This window comes from Giraffa tippelskirchi, chromosome 12, assembly GCF_054371585.1.
Source record: "Giraffa tippelskirchi isolate mGirTip1 chromosome 12, T2T-mGirTip1v1.2.pri, whole genome shotgun sequence".
NCBI lineage: Eukaryota > Metazoa > Chordata > Mammalia > Artiodactyla > Giraffidae > Giraffa > Giraffa tippelskirchi.
The window spans coordinates 19,577,815-19,596,265 of record NC_137286.1 but is presented as its reverse complement, the minus strand read 5'-3'; the positions used below and the strand labels follow the sequence as shown (position 1 = coordinate 19,596,265).

At 40.2% G+C, this 18,451-nt stretch overlaps 1 protein-coding gene, 1 long non-coding RNA gene and 1 other non-coding gene across 7 annotated transcripts in view; all 3 read right to left on the bottom strand.

The window, feature by feature from the left end:
* SEC23A (SEC23 homolog A, COPII component) overlaps positions 1 to 2,037 on the bottom strand; it is a 60,200-nt gene extending 58,163 nt beyond the window's left edge. For 2 of the 5 annotated variants that reach the window (XM_081547817.1, XM_081547813.1), the window contains exon 1: positions 1,863 to 2,037. The gene's annotated coding sequence lies outside the window, so the exon portion shown is untranslated. Of the gene's footprint in view, positions 1 to 1,354; positions 1,797 to 1,862 lie in introns of those variants that run through there. The other 3 variants (XM_081547815.1, XM_081547814.1, XM_081547816.1) reach the window with 3 other exon arrangements.
* Positions 2,038 to 7,505: 5,468 nt separating this feature from the next.
* Positions 7,506 to 18,399, bottom strand: LOC145528810 (uncharacterized). Its single transcript, XR_014070709.1, has 3 exons — positions 18,316 to 18,399; positions 14,562 to 14,628; positions 7,506 to 8,677 (listed from the first exon to the last, which is right to left on the bottom strand). It is a non-coding gene; the product is annotated as an uncharacterized LOC145528810 (long non-coding RNA).
* Positions 13,741 to 13,844, bottom strand: LOC145530634 (U6 spliceosomal RNA). Its single transcript, XR_014071951.1, has one exon. It is a non-coding gene; the product is annotated as a U6 spliceosomal RNA (small nuclear RNA).
* Positions 18,400 to 18,451: the final 52 nt, after the last annotated feature.

The window sequence follows — 18,451 nt, the reverse complement described above, 5'->3', positions numbered from 1 at the left end:
AGGTTCTATGAAACTTACCATGAAGACATATACACACAGGCAATGGCCAGGTTTAAGTTTCTACAGGAGGTAACAAGACTGAATTGTAACTCCACATCCCTACTTTTTATTGAGACATACTGAATATCACCTGATTGGTATTTGAGTACAAATCCCCTCTTCTTCCTCACGTTTGTCCTCTCAATTGCTCTGCTCTAAGATCTTATTTGTTCATTTAATCACATCTATTTATTTCTTACATTATCACTTTTCGACAGTAGTCTGAAAAATGTCCCACGTTTTTCTTCTTAACTGGTCCAATTATAAAGACATGCAAAACACCTCCCCAAATTCCCTCACCTTTCCAACAGAGAAATAAATCTTAAAATCACTCATTCTAGAACAAATGCGGCCAGGCTTGGTCCCATATTCAACAACAGCATATCTGAAATAAAGTCTGTTTGCAAACCAGCTCTTTATGAAATGGCATTATTTGATAAGCACTCTCTCCCCTAGTATTGTCTGTATAAAAGCATAAAACTAAAAAATTTTGATTCAAACACTAAACTAAGATGCAGACAATATACTAGTCATTACATTTTAAGTGGTACAAAACATAAAAGACCATTCTAAAGAAATGTCTCATTTTCAGCACAACTTATAATCATTGGGAATTACTTTAAAATACTTTCTCATGGTATAGCTAAAAGTAAAGAAACATTAAGTGACTTTAACCTAGCACATCGGATATATACCCATTAGCCATTTTATAGATAGCTAAGTGAAAAACATTGTAAATTGCAAGTAATATTTGAGTTCCTTCCAATCAGATGTATCTGTTAACAGACAATTAAATGTGGCTTTCCCTTTTTCTGTCCTAAAATCCTCAGTGAAGCATCTTCAACTACTTCCCACGACTAGATTTATTATACTGCCCAAATAGATTAACCTCTCAGATCCTCAAATTCTCATCAGTAAGATGAGTGAGGGGTTTGGGTTGGAAAACTACAAGGCCCCTTCCAAATCTAAAATTCTGAGCCAATTAAAAATGACTGAACTTCCAAAATGATGTCTGTTAAGACTACTGGAGAAGGCAGAAAAGGAAGACTTAACATACATCTATTTTAAATCTAAAACTTCTTTTAACCAAGTTCACTTGGCTGGTTATCGACGACTTTGAGGGGTGGACCTTGAGGAAGCTCCTGTGAAAACATGGATTCAACATAAACTCACTCCAGTGATTACAAGCGGATTTACGATGACTTTTCCCTTATCACCAAAACGGGAAAATATTTAGGGAATGGAAGTATGGAAGGTGGGTCCAATCTGGAAACTGAAGTCTATTTGTAATCAAGGCCCAAGGTGTGAGCTCTACCTGGCACTTTTCTCCTTATCCCTTTTAACTCCAAAGGCCAAACTACGAGTGACGAAGTCACTTCGGGTCAAAGTCTAGGGCTCTTCGGATGAGGCAAGGAATGAACCAAGAAGCCAAAGTACCCAGGAGCGGTGATGGGGTGGGGTGGGGTGGGGTGCGGTGGGTAAGGCAGATCGGCCATGAGCGAGGGTGGGGTGCTGCGAGAGATACCCTAACTGCTGTTTTTCACTCGACTCTCATCTTTCACCCCTGATCCGGGGGAGGTGGGTGAGGGGGCCGGTTCCCAGGCCCTGACAGAAGTAAGCAGAGGTGGTGGGTGAGAAGGTGACAAGTTCGGGGCTCAAGGCAGCCTCCACCGGGCCGGGTCGCAGCCCCAGCGCACTCCCACCTGGCCCGGGGCACCCAGAGGGCAGAGAGGGCACCACCCTCGCGACTCCGGCCCGCGGACCCGCCGCCGCCCCTCCCCCGCTTCCCAGTGAGCGCTCGCGGCCCCGAAGTCGATCCTTACCACAGTGCCACCACGTACGAGATCCGCGCCTGTCGCAGCCTCTACCTTACAAATTCGTCCTCTCCGCCGAGCGGGAGCGACCGTGGCACCGCAATCAGGGACCGCGCAGCCCCGCCCCCGGCCTGCGCACAGAACTCGGCTGGACCAACATGGCTGGTGCCGCCTCTGCCACGTCAAAGGGAGGGGGCGGGGCGGGGCGGGGGAGAGGAGGGGCGGGGGAGAGGAGGGGCGGGGCTGGAGGGCGGGGCCATCCTGAGGGCGGGGCGACGGAGCCGCAGAACGGCAGGGGAGCGAGCGGGACCGCGGCGGAGCCCGGAGGTTGGAGAAGGGGAGGAGAGAGGGGAGGGGCAAAAGGCGGAGACGGAGCTGGAGGGGCGGGGCGACAGTGACAAGCCTGACACGAATACCCGGGAGAGGCGCGGAAGCCCGGTGGAACTAAAACGCGCGGGTGGGGCTGCGTCGTGGCGATGCGGTCTCCTCTCCCCGGAGTCACGGCGGAGCCCACTCCCCGTGGGCCTCCACGATGTAGGACCTTCTGTCGCCAGACTCCTCACCTCGTTGAGAGAAACTGAGGTGTTCCCTAGGACATCCTCTCCTCTAGGGCCCTGGTTGATTCCAAGAACAAGCCGCATCTCCCCTGAAAAAGGAAAGTGAGAAGTTCGTTCTTTCACTTAGTGCAACAAACATTTACTGAACATTTGTCTGCTTTGTGCTAGGCACAAAAGCGATGCTGTGATACTGCGTAGGCAAAAAAGGCCAAATGTTCGGTCTGGAAGAACTTACATACTATTTACACACTATTAATGTATTCCTAGTCAGTTTACCTCCCCTCCTACACTGCCTCTGCCACCTCTGCCCCCTGAACACATACAAACACACATATACACACCCTCTACAATCTTTGGTTGATTAATCTTGATGTGTTTTCTGCTTCTCTTTCCAAGAAAAGAATTCAGCAAAATGGGGAAGACAGAAACTGACTGGAAAGATACTGGAGCTTGATGGTCTGAGGCAACCCCACCCTTCAGTGAGGAGTTTGTTGACTAAAAAAAATAATATAGTCACAACCTTAAAGTAGAGAGGTATTTTATTTGGTGGAAATGCTAAGGACTTTGAGCCCAGAGGCAGCATCTCACTAGCCCTGAGAAAACTGCTCCAAGGAGGCAAGAGGGGGAGTCAAACTATATACAAGTTTACGACAGAGTGGGGCAGGCAGTCTGACCATCAAAGATTATTGTGAGGTAAGGGAAATCAACATTCAGAAAACTAAGATCATGGCATCTGGTCCCATCACTTAATGGCAAATAGATGGGGAGACAGTGGAAACAGTGACTGACTTTATTCTTCTGGGCTTCAAAATCACTGCAGATGGTGACTGCAGCCACGAAATTAAAAGACGCTGGCTCCTTGGAAGAAAAGTTATGACCAACCTATCCAGTATTCTTGTCTGGAAAATCCCATGGATGGAGGAGCCTGGTAGGCTGCAGTTCATGGGGTCGCTAGGAGTTGGACACGACTGAGCGACTTCACTTTCACTTTTCACTTTCATGCATTGGAGAGGGAAATGGCAACCCACTCCAGTGTTCTTACCTGGAGAATCCCAGGGACGGGAGAGCCTGGTGGGCTGCCGTCTTTGGGGTCGCACAGAGTCGGACACGACTGACACAAACAGCAGCAGCAGCAGCAGACAGCATATCAAAAAACAGAGACATTACTTTGCCAACAAAGGTCTGCCTAGTCAAAACTATGTTTTTTCCAGTAGTCATGTATGGATGTGAGAGTTGGACTATAAAGAAAGCTGAGTGCCAAAGAACTGATGTTTTGAACTGTGGTGTTGGAGAAGACTCTTGAGAGTCCCTTGGACTGCAAGAAGATCCAACAGTCCATCCTAAAGGAAATCAGTCCTGAATATTCATTGGAAGGACTGATGCTGAAGCTGAAACTCCCATACTTTGGCCTCCTGATGTGAAGAACTGACTCATTTGAAAAGACCCTGATGCTGGGAAAGACTAAAGGCAGGAGGAGAAGGGGATGACAGAGGATGTGATGGTTGGATCGCATCACTGACTGAATGGACATGAGTTTGAGTAAACTCCGGGAGTTAGTGATGCACAGGGAGGCCTGACATGCTGCAGTCCATGGGGTCGCAGAGTCAGACACGACTGAGCGACTGAACTGAACTGAACTGAAGGGAAATCCGATATCAAGTTAAGGAATTTAGCATTCTATGTATGGGAAAATACAAGTCTCTGGGCTCACTGAATTTATTCCTTTCATATGGACCTCAACTCTCTGGGGCCAAATCCTCTTTCCTTATTGTTTACATCCTTAATTCCTTGTTAACCTTAAGGAGTGGCAAATGTGGCAGATGGCTGCTTCCCCTAGCTTCTCAGCAAACCTGGGGGTGGAGGGTAGAGAGGGGGGCATGGCAGATTCTGCTGGACAGAAGGCATTGTGTTCCAAAATTGCTGATGGCTGTGACATTTATTATTTATTGATATGGCAGGAGTTATTTCATGTCCAGATTGTTCATGAAATTATTTCCAAAAAGGACACCTAAAACTCTTGCCAAGCTTAGCCCTATAAGCATTTTACTGCATAAAGAAAATGATTGATTTTTTTTGTTCTTCAAAGTTTATAGTCACAAGAAAGAAGATACGTAGCAAATATATATTTTACTTTCTCTAAGCTTGTTTTGTAAGATAAAAGAGGATGACTTTGGTTGTCAAATTTTAAACAATCCTGAAGAGGAAATGGGAATCAAAGGCCAAAATTCTGTACAGACCTGCAAATAAAGTGGGGTCAGTGTGCCACCTTAACAAGGATTCTTGACTGAAAGTACAGCAAGTAAATAGCTGTAGACAATGATATAAAAGTGGAGTATGGACATTCACAGAAAAAAACAAGATCTAAGAATGAGTAGGGTAAATAGACACAGATGAGAGGATCCATTGGGATCCTGGAATTCTGTGAGGAATAAATCAAAGTACAGCATCTTTGGTAATTTCGTTAATTTTATGGTCCACAGAGAGGGATCTTTGCCATCCAACTCAATGAAGTCTAAGAATTCATAATGTTTAAGTTTTCAGCTGGACAAAATGCTTTTGTTTCCTATAACAATGAAATAAATGTTAGCATGGGTAACAAATTCAATTATATCTGTCTTTATGTACTTAAAGATTAATGAGTTTAAGAGTTAACCCTTCTACATATTAGGATCAATTAGACCCAACTTTAGTTTTCAAAGATTTCCCCTTCTGGGAGTACTATTTGTAAGGATTGATTTTTTACAACTTTTATTCTTTCTTAAAGGTCTTCCAATAAAGAAAGAGAAAGTTTATTTTTAAAAAATAGGATAAAACTTAATTCTATTTACAGTAGTTACATGGGTCCACTGAACTCTTGTAAATCTAGGATACATCATGGAATCTTACTGGTCTTATTTTTCCTGTCTTGCAACATTCTGCTACTTCATCATCCATGGAATTATTTCATCATTAATGATTAATTGTTCCAAACTATGCTTTAAAATATACTAAAATAATAAGAAAATAGAAAATGATATAATTACCTAAGATGATAGAATCTTTAAGTCATCACTATTGCATTATCCTTCAGTTTTCTTTTTGCAATGCTCCAAGTACTGTAGCTTCTTTCATGATCTTTGTACTATGCTTCCAGCTCTCGTTGAATATAGTTGAGAATTCAGAAGATGAATATAGGAATAGAGAGAAATACAGAAATTGCTCTCTAATAATGAGAACAAAATCTTAAACTAGGAATCTTCAGATGTTCAGTTCAGTTCAATTCAGTCGCTCAGTCGTGTCCGACTCTTTGCGACACCATGAATTGTAGCACGCCAGGCCTCTCTGTCCATCACCAACTCCCGGAGTCCACCCAAACCCATGTCCATCGAGTCGGTGATGCCATCCAACCATCTCATCCTCTGTCGTCCCCTTCTCCTCCCGCCCCCAATCCTACCCAGCATTAGAGTCTTTTCCAATGAGTCAACCCTTCGCATGAGGTGGCCAAAGTATTGGAGTTTCAGCTTCAACATCAGACCTTCCAATGAACACCCAGGATTGATCTCTTTTAGGATGGATTGATTGGATCTCCTTGCAGTCCAAGGGACGCTCAAGAGTCTTCTCCAACACCACAGTTCAAAAGCATCAATTCTGCGGCACTCAGCTTTCTTCACCGTCCAACTCTCACATCCATACATGACCACTGGAAAAACCATAGCCTTGACTAGACGGACCTTTGTTGGCAAAGTAATGTCTCTGCTTTTCAATATGCTATCTAGGTTGGCCATAATCTTCCTTCCAAGGAGTAAGTGTCTTTTAATTTCATGGCTGCAGTCACCATCAGCAGTGATTCTGGAGCCCAAAAAAATAAAGTCTGACACTGTTTCCACTGTTTCCCCATCTATTTCCCATTGAGAGATGGGACCAGATGCCATGATCTTAGTTTTCTGAATGTTGAGCTTTAAGCCAATTTTTTCACTCTCCTCCTTCACCTTCATCAAGAGGCTCTTTAGTTCTTCTTCACTTTCTGCCATAAAGGTAGTGTCATCCGCATATCTGAGGTTATTGATATTTCTCCTGGCAATCTTGATTCCAGCTTGTGTTTCTTCCAGCCCAGTGTTTCTCATGATGTACTCTGCATATAAATTAAATAAGCAGAGTGACAATATACAGCCTTGATGTACTCCTTTTCCTATTTGGAACCAGTCTGGTGTTCCATGTCCAGTTCTAACTGTTGCTTCCTGACCTGCATACAGGTTTCTCAAGAGACAGGTCAGATGGTCTGGTATTCCCATCTCTTTCAGAATTTTCCACAATTTATTGTGATCCACACAGTCAAAGGCTTTGGCATAGTCAATAAAACAGAAATAGATGTTTTTCTGGAACTCTCTTGCTTTTTCGATGATCCAGCGGATATTGGCAATTTGATCTCTGGTTCCTCTGCCTTTGCTAAAACCAGCTTGAACATCTGGAAGTTCACGGTTCACGTATTGCTGAAGCCTGGCTTGGAGAATTTTGAGCATTACTTTACTAGCATGTGAGATGAGTGCAATTGTGCGGTAGTTTGAGCATTCTTTGGCATTGCCTTTCTTTGGGATTGGAACGAAAACTGACCTTTTCCAGTCCTGTGGCCACTGCTGAGTTTTCCAAATTTGCTGGCATATCGAGTGCAGCACTTTCACAGCATCACCTCTGAGGATTTGAAATAGCTCAACTGGAATTCCATTACCTCCACCAGCTTTGTTCGTAGTGATGCTTTGTAAGGCCCACTTGACTTCACATTCCAGGATGTCTGGCTCTAGGTGAGTGATCACACCATCATGATTATCTGGGTCATGAAGATCTTTTTTGTACAGTTCTTCTGTGTATTCTTGCCACCTCTTCTTAATATCTTCTGCTTCTGTTAGGTCCATACCATTTCTGTCCTTTATCGAGCCTATCTTTGCATGAAATGTTCCTTTGGTATCTCTAATTTTCTTGAAGAGATCCCTAGTCTTTCCCAATCTGTTGTTTTCCTCTATTTCTTTGCAGTGATCGCTGAGGAAGGCTTTCTTATCTCTCCTTGCTATTCTTTGGAACTCTGCATTGAGATGGGAATATCTTTCCTTTTCTCCTTTGCTTTTTGCTTCTCTTCTCTTCCCAGCTATCTGTAAGGCCTCCTCAGACAGCCATTTTGCTTTTTTGTATTTCTTTTCCATGGGGATTTTCTTGATCCCTGTCTCCTGTACAATGTCACGAACCTCTGTCCATAGTTCATCAGGCACTCTGTCTATCAGGTCTAGTCCCTTAAATCTATTTGTCACTTCCACTGTATACTCTTAAGGGATTTGATCTAGGTCATACCTGAATGGTCTAGTGGTTTTCCCTACTTTCTTCAATTTAAGTCTGAATTTGGCAATAAGCAGTCATCTTTAGATCTTTAAGCCTGAATTTGGCAATAAGCAGTCATCTTTAGATCTTTAAGTCTGAATTTGGCAATAAGCAGTCATCTTTAGATGACCATTTCCTAAATGAATGTTTCAAACTGAAGAATTAACGAGTCAACAATATATTTCCAAAGACAAAAACTGTGATATTCTCATTTAGTTATTCATTCAAAAGGAATAACTTCATTCCACAAGATTTTGCGATAAGCATCTGGATGATCTTATTTTGCTATATTATGGAATTTCTTTCATCTTTTATGATGTTTATATGGATAATTTACTTGATAAGATTCTTAAGGGCCTGGAGAAGGAAATGGCAACCCACTCCAGTATTCTTGCCTGGGAAATCCCATGGACAGAGGAGCCTGGCAGGCTACAGTCCATGGGGTCTCAAAAGAGTTGGACATGACTTAGCCACTAAACAACAACAACCATCCATCCATAGTCCCACCTGTTAGAGGTAATTTGTGTTACTCTTTTCGAGTGATGCTAAATAACCTGTTTGTTAACATGTGAATTCAAAGCACTAACTGATTTGCTCTTGGAGAATCTGAAGCTTCCAGTCTGAGGAATCCTCAGGTTTCTCAAGGAAGAGGCAGGGTACATGAATCTGGAATGACAACAGCCAAGTCAAGAGGCCCCTAAGGGCCAATGTCAGAGAGGTCAGAACCACAAGAGGATGATCCTTGAGCAGACACCCAGGATGGAGACAGAGACAAAGGGTAGACACCATCCGTCCCCCAGCTGTGGCCACTGCAGGAAGGTTCCTGAGAGTCACAGGTCCACTAGCCTCCTCCCCATCCAAGTGACTGCACTCTGTGAGAACAGTCTTAAATGGAGTCTCTGTTTCATAAACGATGGAACTCTGTAAAAAAAAAAAAAAAAAAGATTCTTAAGGGGATATATGCTAATAGCAGTTTTGTATACAAAGATGATAAGAAGGAAACAGATAATCTAGAAATTAAATTCTTTGAGTTGCTCATTTATTAAACTAAAAATACAAATGTTTTGCAGCTAGGTAGCAAGGAAGATGGCTGTCCTCTATCCAACAAAATGATGAACCTTTAAAGGTTTCAGAAAATTCTTTAAGTCTTGTGTTTTGATGATGCAACTGCAAAAAGAACCAGAAGTAACAATAAGCAATTCATAGCATGCAGTAGTAATGTATTTGGAATTTGAAGTTACTATGTGCAAGATGGATGTGTTCCAGACACACTATCGCAGGCAATGAGAAGGTAGTTGCACTCAGAGCACATTGCCCATTTGGGGTATATCTTCAAAACCAGGAAAATAGGGAATGAAAACTGGGATTTTCTATGTTTAGATACTTATTTAAATTTCCAACAAAGTTGCTTTCCGTTATCCTTTTATTCTTTTTTTAATAATGGCTTTATTGAATATCCCTTTAATCTAAATATGGATCAGTTATTCATGAAATGACTTGACGATATAAACTTAAAAAGGATAATGAGTCCTTTTCATTACCTAATAAAGGTAAATGGTTAAGACTATTTTTCCTGATATATTGAAAGTTAAGAAGTTTTGATCTGAAGAAGAATAGAGAATGGGAAAAAAAATTTTTTTAATTGAAGTATAGTTGATTTACAATGTTGTGCTTGTTTTTGGTCTGGTATATACCAAAGTGATTCTGATACATAGATATAGATATGTGTAGATATTCTTTTGACTAGATCAGTCTGATTTAAGAAAATACTGGTAAGATTTATGTCAGAGAATGTTTTGCCTATGTTCTCTTCTAAGAGTTTCATGGTATCATGTCATATTTAAGTCTTAAGTCATTTTGAGCTTATTTTTGTGTATAGTGTGAGAGTGTGTTCTAACTTCATTCTTTTCCATGCAACTGTCCAGGTTTCCCAGTACCACTTGCTTAAGAGACTGTCTTTTCCCCATTTTATATTCTTGCCTCTTTTGTTGAAGATCAATTAACCATACATGTGTGAGCTAATTTCTGGGCTCTCTCTTTTCTGTTCCATTGATCCATATGTCTGTTTTGTGTGCTATTACCACACTGTTTGGGCTTCCCTGGTGGCTCAGTGGTGTAGAATCCAGCTGCCAATGCAGAGGACACAGGTTTGATCCCTGGTCTGGGAAGATTCCCAGGAGAACCCACTCCAGTATTCTTCTCTCAAAGAGCTGGTCATGACTTAGCAGCTGAACAACAACAAACAACACTGTTTTGATTACTCTAGCTTTGTAGTAATGTCTGAAGTCTGGGAGGGTTATACCCCCAACTTTGTTCTTTCTCCTCAGGATTACTTTGGCAATTCTGGGTCTTCTGTTGTTCCATAAAATTTTTAGTACTTGTGCAATTTGGCAGGTATTGCATTAAATCTGTCAATTGCTTTGAAGAGTATGGCCATTTTTGAGAATGGAAATTTTCTTGAGCTCCTGAGAAAGGAGTCAGACAATGAATTGGAAAAAGGGAAAATCTCCAAAAACAATCTTTACTGGCTTTCTAATTTAATTATAGACATCCCTAGGTGAAGGCATTTTAGATCAATCTGTAAACCTGAAGGATACTAGTTAAATATTTACCAACATGCAACTGTTATAACTGTTTGCTTTCAGTTACACCACCTTGTAAGTCCTAGCACAAAATGACTGTTCCCCCAAATATTTATGAATTGAGCTGAAACCTAAACAATTATAAAATGCTATTTTTATCATCATCATTCTTATGTATTTAGATTGACTGTTAAACTATAAAATCTGACATAAATCCCCCCACAGAAAACGTCTTTTTTAAAAGCAAATACTCCTAAGATAATTACTTCAAACTGGTATTTTTTGAAAATGTCAGAATAGCCTGGCATACTGCAGTCTATGGGGGTCACAAAAAGTCAGACACAACTGAGTGGCTGAACAACAGCAAATTAAAAGAGAGAGGAAGAAGGAGAGGTCCCGTGGTCAAATAAAGTCTGGAAATGACAGTTATGTAAAATAGGTCTCTTCACTTGTCAAGAATTTTAATATGTTAATATTCATTGTGACTCTTTTAAGAGTGGCATTTGTGTACATTTCCCAAAGATATTTGACCTCGGACTTTTTCCAGGGACTATCTAGGGGCAATTATTCTAAACAACCTATGACTTTGTTTTCAGTCATTAATCACTTTAATCACTAGTTAATGTGTAACAGCCAGTATTTTCCTTCCCACTTTTGAACCCACAGATTTTTCCAAACTGGAGATTCCAGTAGTACACACACAGTCAGAAAATGCAATTTCTTGGAATTGCGTATGCTCACCACCAGATGGAGCCTTCGCCTCTACTTTTTCTTTTTGGTTTAATCAGTTTTTTGGTTTTTGTCCTGTGGGATCTCAGTTCTCTGCCCAGGGATTGAACCCGGGCCACAACAGTAAAAGCACCAAATCCTAACCGCTAGAACAGGGAATACATGAAGCAGCTGCAGTTTTTTCTAACATGGATTGTCTTCTATGTGTTCAGATGGTGACATCATAAGACACTGCCCAACTATTTTTGGAGTACTCACTAGAAAAAGTAATACTAAGCATCGGCAGAGTGTCCATATATATCGAATATGTGATAACATATTCCACATAGTGTTGTAGTCTGCGCATACGACTACAATCATTGTTGTTCAGTCGCTAAGTCGTGTTTGACTCTTTGTGACCCCATGGACTGCAGCATGCCAGGCTTCCCTGTCCTTTATTATCTCCTGGAGTTTGCTCAAACTCATGTCCACTGAGTCTATAATGCCATCCAACCATCTCATCCTCTATCTCCCCCTTCTCCTCTTGCCCTCAATCTTTCCCAGCATCAGTTTCTTTTCCAGTGAGTCAGCTCTTCATGTCTGGTGGCCAAAGTATTGGAGCTTCGGCTTCATCATCAGTCCTTCCAATGAATATTCAGGGTTGATTTCCTTTAGGATTGAGTCTCTTGATCTCCTTGCTGTCCAAGGGACTCTCAAGAGTCTTTTCCAACACCACAGTTCAAAAGCATCAATTCTTCGGCATTCAGCCTTCTTTATGGTCCAACTCTCGCATCCATACACAACTACTGGAAAAACCATAGCTTTAACTCTACAGACCTTTATCAGCAAAGTGATAAAAAAATTTGAAAAATAATCTTGGAATGTTATATTAATTTCATAGAATAGTTTTTCATTATACTGTTATCTAGTTTTAAATCACCTTGAATGATGAATCCTTTTCAATTTCAGAAGTTTGTTTTGCCTATTTTTTTTTAATAAATTTATTTATTTTAGTTGAGGGCTAATTACTTTACAATATTGTAGTGGTTTTTGCCATACATTGACATGAATCAGCCATGGGTTTGCATGTGTTCCTCATCCTGAACCCCCCTCCCACCTCCCTCCCCATCCCATCCCTCTGGGTCATCTCATTGCCCCACCCCTGAGCTTTTGTCTCATGCATCGAACCTGGTATGGTGTTCTGTTTCACATATGATAATATACATGTTTCAATGCTATTCTCTCAGAACGTCCCACCCTCACCTTCTCCCTCAGAGTCCATAAGACTGTTCTATGCATCTGTGTCTCTTATTCTGTCTCACATATAAGGTTATCGTTACCATCTTTCAAATTCCATATATATGCATTAGTATACTGTATTGGTGTTTTTCTTTCTGGCTTACTTCACTCTGTATAATGGGCTCCAGTTTCATCCATCTCAATAGAACTGATTCAAATGTATTCTTTTTAATGGCTGAGTAATATTCCATTGTGTATATGTACCACAGCTTCCTTATCCATTCATCTGCTGATGGACATCTAGGTTGCTTTGTTTTACCTATTCTTATTGCAGTATACACATGGTGATAAATTTTCATTCATGTTTGACCTTAATGAAAATGTAGATCTATTTTACTAGTTCCAAAAATGGGCCGAAGACCTAAATAATCAACATCACAATTTATTAGAGAAATTCAAATCAAAGCTACAATGAGGTACCACTTCGCACCAGTCAGAATGGCCATCATCAAAAAGTCTACAAACAACAAATGCTGGAAAGGGTATGGAGAAAAGGGAGCCCTTCTACACTGTTGATGGGAATGTAAGTTGGTGCAGCCGCTGTGGAAAACAATATGAAGATTCCTCGGAAAACTAAAAATAGAACTACCATATGATCCAGCTACCCCTCTCCTGGGCACAGATCCAGACAAAATTCTAATTGAAAAACATACATGCAACCCTATGTTCACAGCATCACTATTCACAATAGCCAAGACATGGAAACAACCTAAATATCCAACAACAGATGAATGGATAAAGAAGTTGTGGCACATGTATACAATGGAATGCTACTCAGTTATTTTAAAAATGCCCTTTGTAGCAACATGGATGCAGCTAGAAATTAAGATACTAAGTGATGTAATTCAGAAAGAGAAAGACAAATAACAAGATACCACTTACATATGGAATCTAAAATATAACACAAATGAACCTATCTATGAAACAGAAACAGAACCATAAACATAGAGAACAGACTGGTGGTTATCAAGAGGGAGGGATGGAGTGGGAGGATGGGGCTAGCAAATACAGGCTTTTATACAAAGAATGAATAAACAACAAAGTCCTACTGCATAGCACAGAGAACTATATTCAATGTGCTATGATAAACCATAATGGAAAAGAATATTAAAAAAAGAATGCATAAATATATACATATATGTATAACCAAATCACTTTGCTGTACAGCAGCAACAAACACAGCAAGGTAATTCAACTCTACTTCAATAAAAAAATTTATAAATTTGCAAAAAAATAAATTATACACGAGAGTTATAGAATTCTAAACTCAAATAGATCTCAGTGATCAGTTAGTCCAATCCCGTAGCATCCAAGGTCAGGGTGTTTATGTCCATTTAAAACTTAGAGCACTTATATTAGTTTCATGCCTGTCATATCCTCTTTATTTATTTATTTATTTTTATGGAACACTTCACGAATTTGCGTGTTATCCTTGCACAGGGGCCATGCTAATCTCTGTATCGTTCCAATTTTAGTATATGTGCTACCGAAGCGAGCACTGTCATATCCTCTTTAAATGTTGGAGAGACTTGGCATTAAAATTTCTAGCTCTTGTTCAAACAGCAATTGTTTCTATTCCACAGAGTGCCCCATCAGTATTATACTTCAATATCATTTCATTCTGCCACTCTGACCAAATCCATAATTATTACTGAGTACATGTAATCAAACAAAACAAATGAAATTGTATGATCTGCTCTTAATTCAGTTATAGCTAGAGAAACAGAACATGGTTATTTTTAAATTTTTTAAAAAATATTTTTTAAAGTTTTTTTCACTTTCTTTTTATCTAATGTTTATTTGATTTCCAAAGAACATAAGAATTATTAAAACCATGTAGCAAAGAAGAGAACTCCTACTTTAAAAGGAAGGAGCTAGATTTGTATTTTTACTTTAAAAGGGGAGTAAAGTTTTGGGTTTGGGGTTTCTATAATTAAATTAGACCTTGCCTCAATTTTCTGGCATCAGGTCAGTTTTGCTGGATCTGGATTCAAAAGCTTAAGAACAGCATTCTCAGAGATAAAGAGACTGACTGCTCATGCCCAAAGGGTGTGACCTTAGACTAGGTGTGACCTTGCACCTAATAGAATTGCCTCTGTCTAATCTACAGCCAGTGGGTCATCAAGGCTCTCACAGGTGATGAGCTGTATCTTGTGGAGCATAGTAATTTTTAGAGCAATGGTTCATTAATCTGACTACGCAAGATGGACTCTCACCTCCATCCACTTTCTCATTGTATGATCTGGGTATGTTATACAACCTTTTCTGAACCAGTTTCTTCATCTGAAAATAAACATAATAATTATACTTACCACTTAGAATAACAACATATCATGATAATCTGTATAAAACATTTAGCCCAAAGAAAGAGAAAAGCAGTTTTTGAGAACCTGAAATTACCCTGATTCTATCCCTGGGTCAGGAAGATCCCCTCGAGGAGGACATGGCAACCCACTCCAGTATTCTTGCCTGGAGAATCCCATGAACAGAGGAGCCTGGCAGGCTACAGTCCATAGAGTCGCAGAGAGTCAGACATGACTGAAGCGACTGAGCATGCACACATCGTCAGGCCTAAAAAATCACATATAGGTATTTAACCAAGGAACAGGACTCCTCAGAATTGGCCTCCTCAAAATTGTCCCCATTTCCTGACAGCAAACCTCCACTGTCCCCACATCACCTAATAAAGCCCAATGCCTAGGACAGTGTCAGACACATAATAGAAAACTGATAAACCTAGGTAGCATACTGAAAAAGAGAGACATTACTTTGTCAACAAAGGTCCGTCTAGTCAAGGCTGTGGTTTTTCCAGTAGTCATGTATGGATGTGAGAGTTGGACTATAAAGAAAGCTGAGCACCGAAGAATTGATGCTTCTGAACTGTGGTGTTGGAGAAAACTTTTGCAAGTCCCTTGGACTGCATGGAGATCAAACCAGTCCATCCTAAAGGAAATCAGTCCTGAATATTCATTGGAAGGACTGATGTTGAAGCTGAAACTCCAATATTTTGGCCACCTAATGCAAAGACCTGACTCATTTGAAAAGACCCTGATGTTGGGAAAGATTGAAGGCAGGAAGAGAAGGGGACAACAGAGAATGAGATGGTTAGATGGCATCACCAACTCAATGGACATGAGTTTGGGTAAACTCTGGGAGTTGGTGATGGACAGGGAGGCCTGGCGTGCTGCGGTTTATGGGGTTGCAAAGAGTCGGACACGACTGAGCGACTGAACTGAACTGAACTGAAACGTTAATTGGATGACTGAATTTATTAAAGTTTAATGGCATAAAGGGACAAGTGAAATTTCAGACTGTGGCCAAGGAGAAAAGAACTGACAAAGTATGGTAACACAGAACAATTCTAGGGTGTGTGCTAAGATGTTTGAGTCCTGTCTGACTCTTTGAGAGCTTATGGACTGTAGCCCACCAGTCTCCTTTGTCCATGGGACTTTTCAGGCAAGAATACTGGACCGGGTTGTCACGCCCTCCTCCAGGGGATCTTGCCAACCCAGAAATTGAACCCATGTCTCTTATGTCTCCTACATTGCCAGATGAGTTCTTTACCACTAACACCACCTGGGAAGCCCCAAATTCTAGGGGAGTAAATCTTAACGAATAAGGAGGAAAAGATAAAATAGATGGACTAAGCTATGTTTCTCACTTGGAATGTTTTCTAAAATTTTCAGAGTCCTACAACCAATAAACAGAGTCAGAAACTCTGGAGGAGAGAGTTACAGGACCCAGGAGTCTGTATTTTAAAGAATTTCTTCAAGATAATTCTCATATACATTAATACTTGAAAATAACTGAGCTGCTTAAAAGGACATAAAATACAGGGACAAATAGTGCATTTAGCTCTGCAAGTTTGACTTAGCAGATGCTGCTGTCATCAATAAACAGACATTGAGTATTCTGTTCTCACAACCTTCATATTACTCCCACAGCCAGCACCAATGTGAGAAACATTGAAACATAAAAATCTTTCTACTGAAAACTGAGAAGTGAGTGGAAATCTTTAAAAACAGGGCCTCAGAAGCAGTTCTTAGAAATAGTTGTTCCTAGGAAGAAATGGTTATTATAGTTTTAGAAGTTCGGATTTCTAAAAAGTTAAGTTTTTCTTCAGAATAACTTCATCAACAAAATATATTTTCATCTCAACTGTCTCACATCTCAATCAAAACATTCAAAACTACTTGGTGCAGGGGACTTCCCTGGTGTTCCAGTGGTTAAGACTTCACCTTCTAATACAGGGGTTGTAGGTTCTATCCCTGGTCAGGAAGCTAACATGCCTCATGACCAAAAAAACAAAACATAAAACAAAAGCAGTATTGTGACAAACTCAATAAAGACTTAAAAAAATACGTAGTGCAATTTCCTATTTATAACCATATTAAACGTGTTCCAAAATTCATTCCTTAATTCTTTTAAGCCAGATCAGTTTTAAAGAGCAGACAGCAACCCTTATAAATGTTTAATTAATTTCCTCTCTCTTGAATGAATTCATACCTGTGTATTTAAAATTTTAGAACCATTTCAGAATTATGGATGTACTTTATTACACACTTCTTTTGAAAAGATTTTCTTATTATTTCCTGGGACAAGCTTTGTTCCATTTTGTTATCTCTCTCCTTGTTTCCTTTATCCATGTGTAGTTTTGCCACACACTTATATATGGAGTCCAGTATTAAGAATTGTTCCCTTTGTGGTTGATCTAGTAGGTTCTTTTCTACAGAAAAATGGGGGGAAATTGCTAATAAGCTAGTTTCCAAAGAAAAAAGTATGTGTAAGAAAATCCAGAAATGACACATTATGATTCCTAATTTATTCTTGATCATCACCAAAATGTTTGGTGACAGGAGTGTTTCTCCATATCTCTTATAAGTTTGTTTCTTCTAAAATCAGTAAGATTTTTTAACCAAATAACTTTTTAGTTTGCAGCCAGGCAGTTTCTCTCCATGTCTCCCAATTGTTTAGTTAGTATTTATAAGCACTAATTCTTTAGCTCTTAACCTAAAGAGTGTCCTTTATCTCCAGTTTAGAAAGTTACATTCTGGTTTTGAAACAACTTCTTGCAATCTAAAGATTGATTTAACAACAAACAAAAAACCTTAAATTAAACAGACCTTAGAAAACAATTGTATTCACTCAGAGCTTGTTTAGAAAAGACTGAGACATAGTACTTTCATTGTTTCTTGCAATTTGTGACCTAGCATAAGTTAACTTAATCCATTTCTGCCTTGTTTACGCACTTGTAAAGTGGAAATAATAGTACCCCCTCACAAGATTGCCCCTGAGATTAATAATGATAACTTCTGGGTGCTGGCATTAACTTTGTTTTTTGCACTATTTAAGAAATCTTTCTTAAAAAGAAAAAGGGATGGCTACTCTAGTAATAATATTCATTTTGGTTAAATGTAAACGGATCTTTGGCACAGCCAAGTACAAGAAATTCCTCTGGGAAACTAATTTTACATTCATTTGGCATCAGATAAATCTGGGTTGGAATTGGCTCTTCTCTTTTGTTGCTCTTGTTCAGTGGTGTCTGACTCTGCGATCCCGTCGACTGCAGCACGCCAGGCTTCCCTATCCTTCACCATCTTCCAGTTTGCTCAAACTCTTGTCCATGGACTTGGTGATGCCATACAGCCATCTCATCATCTGTCACTCCCGTCTCCTCCTGCTATCAATCTTTCCCACCGTCAGGGTCTTTTCCAAGGGGTCTTCTTTAGAACAAAGTTTCCTTAACCCCTCTTTCAGTCGATTTGCGCCCCCACAAACCTTGCATAATACCACTTACTTCAAAAGACAGTAACAATTACATGAGGAAATGCAGGTGATGTGAATTTAAAGCTCAATAAATGATCGTTACAGTAACTGCTCATTAACTTAAAAAGTACTTACAGTTCCCTAAATACTAACGACGCATAAAAGTTAATAACCCTCAGTCTTAGAAAGGTATAAGAATACAACCCAGAAAAAACTTCAGAACCACTTCTACCAGGAACTAAGTTCGCAGTCTTTCACTACACCACCGGACCCTTAAACTCTGGGACAAGCTTCAGGTTTGCTCATGCGCAGTTACGCCCCCTAGGGACGGCCTCTTGCT